This window comes from Haplochromis burtoni, unplaced genomic scaffold (genome assembly GCF_018398535.1).
Source record: "Haplochromis burtoni strain Fernald_Lab_line unplaced genomic scaffold, NCSU_Asbu1 Contig_246, whole genome shotgun sequence".
Lineage (NCBI taxonomy): Eukaryota > Metazoa > Chordata > Actinopteri > Cichliformes > Cichlidae > Haplochromis > Haplochromis burtoni.
In genome coordinates, this window is record NW_024582607.1 from 27,158 (window position 1) to 34,812 (window position 7,655).

Below are 7,655 nucleotides of genomic sequence, written 5' to 3' on the forward strand. Positions count from 1 at the left end.
CCTGTATGCAAAAAATACACTGCACCCAAAATATTTCATAGTTCAGCAAAACTGATCAATCTAATAAACTTAAACCTACACCATCCTCCCTATTCTGGTATTTTAAAGAGTACTTAGTGGAAATATTAAGCAACCTAACTAATAGGGTTGCCAACTCCCAGCAAAAAAAAAATAGGGAACCACCCCCTCCACCTCATGAATGCTTAATTGACGTAATCAACTTTAATTTAATGCATGAAAAAAAAATGCACAGAAATCAATAATTTTTCAAGAATAATTAAATAGATTCAACATCTTTCTTCAACAGAACTGCAGACTGCACAGATGGTACCTTCCCAAAGGAAAAAGTAGTATAGCTTACTAGGGTATATTAGACTTAACAGTTACTATATACAGTAATGGACTTCTATACATTTTACATCAGATTAAAACTTTGGGTGTAAGATTCAGATAATTATTTATTAAAAGCTCGACATTTTAAATGAGAATAAGAAAGAAAAGTATGTCTTTGTGCCCCCTTTTCCCTGTTCATGCCCTATCGGCCCCCCTGGCTAAACTTTGCTAGATCCGCCCCTGCACAGTTACAGCCGTCAGCTGTAGAAAAAGACTGGATGGTCTGAGGATAGAAGCTCCTCTCTGTTTGTGTCCTGATGCTGCAGAAGCTTCTGCCTGATTGTAGAAGGAGCTGAAGCCAGCATCATCACTAGGGATGGGTATCGTTTAGGTTTTATCCGATACCGGTGCCAAATCGGTACTTTTGAAACGGTGCCGGTGCTCAAACCGGTGCTTAAAGAATGGAGAACACAAAATTGGTCCAAAAACCTCTCATGTTCAGCTGTTTTTTGTAAAAAGATAACAATGTTAGCCTTTTCTGCAGCTATGGGGCATATATGGTATCACTCTTGGCTGGAAGCAGTGCTTAAACAATGGAAAAAACACAAACTTTGTCCAAAAACCTCTCATGTTTAAGCTGTTTTCCACTTTTTCTTTGGTCATTTTAGCCTTTTTGGCCAGGGTGAAGGGAGTATCTGCCATCAAACAAGAAGACAGCCGCATGTAGCTATGATGATGTTTGCTAGTTCACCTTACATGCATTAATGTAATAACGTGGTTAGCCTACTCAACGTAAATTACACACGAACAACATTAAGCTACTGACCCAGAGAAGAACGGCTGCTGCTGCATCATCATCCTTATCATTTCTGCTACACTGGCAGGGCTAGGGGCCAGGACTCTCCTCTTCGTGGTTTTGGGGGATGTTGCTCCAGGTCCGATAACTGGCAACCCACCCGCAGTAGATGCGCTCGGTGTGAGGTCTCGCAGCAAGCTATCAAATACGCCGCATTTCTTGGCTTTAAAAAAACCCCGCTATGTGTCGCCAGGTGTTTCATCAGATTCGAGGTGTTACCTCCTTTGCACAGTATCAGCTTAAAGCACTTGTTGCAGGCTGCTGAGTTTGCATCTTTTGCTGTGAAGTACAGCCAGACTTTTGACCGCTTCGCCTTGGGCATTTTTAATCTGTAGCTCTGCTCTAAAAGAATGTACGTACCTGGGCCCGCCTACTATCCTCGGAAACGTAAAATGATTGGCTAAAGTGTATCACAGCTCAGGAAAAAAAAGCACCGAAATAAAGCACCGAAATGTGCGCTGCTTTTCGGTCTGGTTACTACCGTTTATGTCAGGCACCGGACACCGGTACCCATCCCTATTCTTACAACAGCTTATCAAGGTTAATAGTGCTGCTGTTGTTCAGCCGCTGGTTTCCTCTTTCTGGCGCGAAGTGGGCCAAAAACAAAGAAGAGAGATGGAGTCACGACAGAAAAGCCGATCAGCTGATCATTAAGCAGTTTCACGATTGAAGTAGCAGCAGGAGAGGGAGGGCGAGGTAGTCGCTCCATATATCGGTTGTTAAGCTTAACGTGGGAATGCTTTACAAACATTCAGAGATGAACTTACACACTTGCTTTACTTCTCTCTGGGATCACTTCATCGGAGATGAAATGCTGGTTTGGTAGCGAGGCTACAAATACTCAACCGCCACAACCGCTCTATCACGTGATGCATACTGCTCCAAAGTGCTACGGTTATGAGCCGAGTTACTGCGTGTGCAAGTTTTGTGAGGTGCTTTTGTGATATTTAATGAATCGGATTAAATATTTTTATTTTTCTCCGATATCCGATCCAGTAATTTAGGTCAGTATTGGACCGATACGTAATATCGGATCGGTCCATCTCTAGTTTTCGTTATAGGTTAATATCACTGCCGTCTCATCTTGTGTTAGCCGTAGTCTCCACCTGATCCATAAAGTGTAAAGGTAACAAGATGAAACGGGTCTATTTTACACTTCATCCTTTAATCGCTGCAGAATATTGTTCCGTGCGCTGGGATCTGCATTTCTGCAGATTCTTTGAATTTTTAAGTTCTAAATTTGATATTCAAAGATGATAAAGAGAGTCAAGTCGTGTATCGAGGATGGATTTTAACTTTTGTTTTTATGTTATTTAGATCTGAAAACACTCTTGAAAAAGCAGTGTCGCGACCCTGTGGTATCCCTTGAGCCAAAGAGCCCACAATTAACATATAAAACATGTTTTTCCTTCTTCCACAATCATCTGTCACCTAACGGTAACGATCGGGGCAGACTTTGTGATCGGCAGCTTTTACTGTTAGTGTTTACAGTGTTTGTCTAAAGGGAGGCACTGGTTTAACCAGGCGTTGATTCATGGAGACAAATCGAGGTCATGTCATCTCACTAAACCAATAATGGCTCTGATTAATTAGTTAAGGGGCTACCACTGTGCACAGCTAGTGTTCCACACTCAGACATGGGACTGTGGAGTGAGACTGATGAAGTAACAGCTCTAACAGCAATCAGTGACATGATTGGTGCCCTGGAGCTGCTTTCAGTTTGGCTGAATAAAATGTCACCGGCTGACTTTTAATGGTAAGGATTTCACAAGCAGCTGAAGGTTTCAAACTACATCAAGAATTACAGAGCAGTTTATCAAAAATTACCGGCAGTTTTATTCAAGCAGTCGATTTCAAACATTCTTGGCTTTAACCTCGTCCCACTGTGGCAGGGAGAGTTTTACTCAGTCATGTAAGAAACACATCATTTCTCTATTAGCTTGTTATATAAATAGGAAGGTTGTCCTTTGTGAAAATGTTTTATATTATTATGCCAAGACCCAGAGGGACACTTCCCCTTTCCCCCAGTTTCCCACAGTTCAGGATTTGTGCTGTTTATCTGCACTGAAGTGACCTGGTTCTGTTTGTGAACATCTGTGCTTTATGAGAAACGTGATGTCTCAGCCAGTTTTACCGAAGCGTTGGAGGATCGCCACGTTAGGTGCGCTTGTCCTTGAAACCGGAATAAACTTGTGCGTCTCTCCCTCTCCACACAGAGCGCTTCGACCACCACTGTCCCTGGGTGGGGAACTGCGTGGGGAGGAGGAACTACCGCTTCTTCTACATGTTCATCCTCTCGCTCTCCTTCCTCACCATCTTCATCTTCGCCTTCGTCATCACGCACATCATTTTAAGTAAGTATCCACAAGGACGCGTGCTCTCAGGCGTAGTGCAGACGCACAGTCCTCCGGGCTGTTTCCAGTCAGCAGGTTGTAAGTGGGCGTCGTGAAAAGCTGCAGCTTTCTGGCTCTTTACCATATTTCCAGCTGGGAGCAGGCAGCGGGTTGTTGGGCTCAGTGTGTGTGTCTTCAGATATTGCTCATGTTGTGGGGAGTGAGACATATCACAGAGCCTTTCTTATGGGGACACAAAACAGATTATTGTATCCTTTGCAGTTTTGGTCTTTTTCTTTGACCAAAATGTGGACGTTAAGTAGGATCGTAGATGTGTAGTCGAGCTTCTCATACAGCTAATCCTACCAAATTATTGAAGTTTACTGTTTTCATCTCGTGTAATCAGGTGGATAAAATCATGTCTTAAAGACAGAAAATGAATACATATTAGCAGTACAACAATAACATTGTTGGTGAACCTCAAGGTTGAGCTGTAGGTCCTCTGATGTTTAGTTAATGACTGATGTGGACATACTGGAACTTTGCTCTCTTTTAAATAGGGCTGACACGATTAGTCGACTAGTCACGATTACGTCGACTATCAAAATCGTCGACGACTGATTTAATAGTCGACTATCGATTAGCTTTGTCCACTAACAAGAAGAATCCGTCTGGTGACGTGGTTTGGAACTTGTGTGAGTTAATGAGTAATCGAAATATTAGAGCTCTATTATCTGTTTGCATTACGTCTGAACTCTTGGCGTAGAGTCATAGTTAAGATCCTAGAAGGATTACGCTAGTGTAAGTATATTACTAGTGCAGCATGGGACGATGTTGCTGTAAGTGAGATGGAAATATAAAATTCTATGTTTACCTGTCAGCCTGGACGAATGTGCTGTGTGAAGGAAATTAAATTAAATCAGATCTGAACTGCGTACATTTGAGGAACCTGTTCATATTTAATATGAACCAGTGATTTTTTGATTGCTGATTCCAAGAGAGTCTTTGTGGAAATCCTGTTTGGCTTTTTGTTATTTTAATTCTCTTCTCTGTTTTCCAGAACAGTTCTCCACAGTCGCTGTCCACATGGGTCAGTGGGACCAAGAAGCACTCTGCTAATGTGGGACTCTGACCAGCAACATCCAGCAAGACCCAGACAGCGTTTTCTATCTCCCAGCTGGAGTTTTTGTTTGTCTGTGACTGGAGAGTCAGATTTTTGTTGAGCTTCACACTTGCAGAGGTAAGTCAGTTTGCAGAGATCCCCCACCCTGGCTTTTATGTGCTAGATTTCTTATCTGAAACAGTAATATTTCAGTGACTGCTGCTTATACCACAGGTTAATACACTCTACTGATCCCTGATGGGAGAATCATCAATTTTGGCAACAAAGAAGCCTGGTGGATGTTTGTTTACAGTCTGATGGGACATCATGCTCTGCATCTTCAAAGTTTGTCTCTTGATTATTATTCATACCCAGTAATGTGAAGTATGCTCATATCTACTATAACTGAACCAACCTGGTGCTCTTCATTTATGGAGGCTGTTGAGTCTGAATGTTGGATGTTGTGTATCTCGTGTTCTCTGGGCTTTGTTGTCCTCAGTCTTTTTCTTTGCAGGATCAGAAAACAAAACCAGGAGGCGCGTAAATGTTTCTTCTCCATGATGTTTCTTCAAATGTTTCTTCTGGATGATGATAAGACTGTGACACGGGATGCCACCTTTGGTCTTGTGATGAAGCAAAGCTCAGGAAGAAGTGGGATTAAATGGTTGAACCCAAACATAGTCCATGTCTCGGTTGAGACTGGACAGATGCACTGGTCTGTGATAGCAAGTAGGAAAATGGTAATACACAGTTGAGAAGGAGACAGGCACCTGCAGCCAAATCCAAGCCTCAGGTTAGTTGTAGTTGCAGAACGCTACAGGACTGAGACAGCTGAGGCATCAAATGTTTGATTAAACGGATGAAAAAGAGAAGTTTCTTCCCTATAATTATCACTTCTTAAAATCTGTAGCAACTTCAAGTCTGTCAGCGTGCTGAGCATGCTCAGAATGTGACAATATATTTTTGTTCAATATTAATTTCTTTCAGTTGCAATTGTTAAATGAAAAAAATATATATATATTCTTATAATTTAGCAAACTAATTTATCAAAAAAATACATATATCTGTATTAGTTTTAATAAATTAATTTGACACCTGTATTGAAAATACCATATTGTATTCATACAGAATCAGTTTGGTATCATTGTTTGTCTGCTCACTGATTGTTGAAACTAAGAGCTACTTTGATCTGTTTAGATCTAAAGTATCCAAAGTTGAGCTCTGATGTTTCTTCACCCCTGTGTGTGTGATATGTGATTCCTACATGCTGGCAGAGCAGAGCAGCAGTTTGTGCTCACAGATGGTGACGGTGTGGAGAGACGGTGGTGTTTCCTCAGAAGAACCAGCAGAGTCACTTGCTGACTGATGTTCGTCTGCACTGCACAGAGGAAATCAGAGGTTTGTCCAGTGACGTGTTATGAAATGTATATTTGTTTTATGCTTACAGATATGTTTTTCTTGACAGAGGCTCTGCAGAGGTTAGACAAAGAAAAACATGTGCTTTACATTTTACTGTGATTTATTGAGATATTTGTTGCCTGATGTTCAGCAGGAATGGAGAAATAGAATCAAAGGGAGATGTTTTTGCTGTTTTTGTAATGATGTAAGTAAATCTTCAATATTATTTATTTGCTTGGTTATATTAGGAGTGTTTCTGAGTGAGGGGGGAGGAGTCATCATCCAGGTAAAGTGACGTGATCAGTGGATACACTTGTCTCCCCTTTAAAGGAGACGATCCAAGTCATCCTTAAATGTTAGTGCTTTCAAATACACAAACATTTTTAAAGGACAAAAATGAACATCCAACTTTGACTGTAACACAAAATAAATCTTTGCATGTGTGTTTTCAAACTCTCAGATGGGCAGCATATCAGTCTTGGACTGTCTAACCTGCCGAGCAGCACTGAATGACCACCGCACAGAGCATGTTCCTGCAACATTCAGCATCTGATCCTTCATCTGTGTGCTTCTGCTTTTGGTAAGTAGAGTTACCCAACTCCAGTAACTCTAAACACATGCCATCCATTTCTAACGGCCTGGTTACTTCCTGTCAGTTACTTTAGAAACCATGTGGTCACCTGACCTAACACTGTTTCTTCTTCTTCCCCTTAATGTTCAAGTGTCACATGTCAAACAGCTGGAGAGGAAACTACACCAGTGTACTGAGATGTTTCACCAACACGTGCCAGATGCTGTTCCTTCATGGTGACATCACCAGAGACAGCCCCGCCCACCTCAGGACCTCGCCATTGATCATGATGATTATAATGATGACAGCGAGCGGAACTAAGACTGTAAAAATCCACGAGCAGAATGTTTCTTTCTAATTATTAATGAATACTGAGACCTCTGTTCTGTGTTTTGGGGTTGTTGTTTTTTTACCTCATTTGTTACTAACAAAGTTCACAAACTCACACAGTTTACATTCTGTATGTTTCCATCTTTACCAGCCACACTCTAACTGCATTTAAGAAAATAATCCTTAGAAATCGTCGTTTTTCTCTTTTGTAATTGATGATAATTCAGTGAATATACTGCGCTGCTTCCTTTTATTGCGTCTCACATTGCTTTAAGTTTTTCAGTGTCCAGTTATTTTTTACTGCTGTTTGAATTCTCTGTATGTTTGACCCTGTAGACTGTTTGATGGACTGCTTGTCTTCCTGTTTGTTACCGCCGCCTGTTTTTTAATAAAGATTTGGATTTCTGACTTCAACACAGCCTCTGCGTGTCCTCCCTTTGTGTCCTCTTCCTCTGTGAATGTGTTGCATGTGTCACAGATTCATTTTATTAACAGCTTTCCCACAGTGAGTTGCATCAGCATTCATTCACAGCACATTTCAGAAGGATTCAGATTAATACAGTGATCTTACAGTCAGAATGATCCTGACAGAGTGCCACTGTAAATGATCTTTCATCAGGTAAATTTTAAAGTTCAGTATTTCAAAGCAGGAGTTATGAAGAATCATGCTGGCATTAGGACTAATAATATGTACTTACAAAGTCAAAGTTTTTTAATTATGCTAGAATATTG

At 41.1% G+C, this 7,655-nt stretch overlaps 2 long non-coding RNA genes across 6 annotated transcripts; both read left to right on the top strand.

Annotated features, from left to right (window-relative positions):
- Positions 1–4,392: 4,392 nt before the first annotated feature.
- On the top strand, positions 4,393–4,907 carry LOC121815583. Its single transcript, XR_006055202.1, has 2 exons — positions 4,393–4,762; positions 4,859–4,907. It is a non-coding gene; the product is annotated as an uncharacterized LOC121815583 (long non-coding RNA).
- A 468-nt stretch (positions 4,908–5,375) lies between these two features.
- LOC121815582 lies at positions 5,376–7,337 on the top strand. Of its 5 annotated transcripts, none has more exons than XR_006055198.1 (4): positions 5,376–5,417; positions 5,899–6,022; positions 6,271–6,602; positions 6,745–7,337. It is a non-coding gene; the product is annotated as an uncharacterized LOC121815582 (long non-coding RNA). The 5 variants fall into 5 exon arrangements; XR_006055201.1 differs by having other exon boundaries at positions 5,904–6,022; XR_006055197.1 differs by lacking the exon at positions 5,376–5,417 and having other exon boundaries at positions 5,424–6,022; positions 6,271–6,377; positions 6,483–6,602.
- Positions 7,338–7,655: the final 318 nt, after the last annotated feature.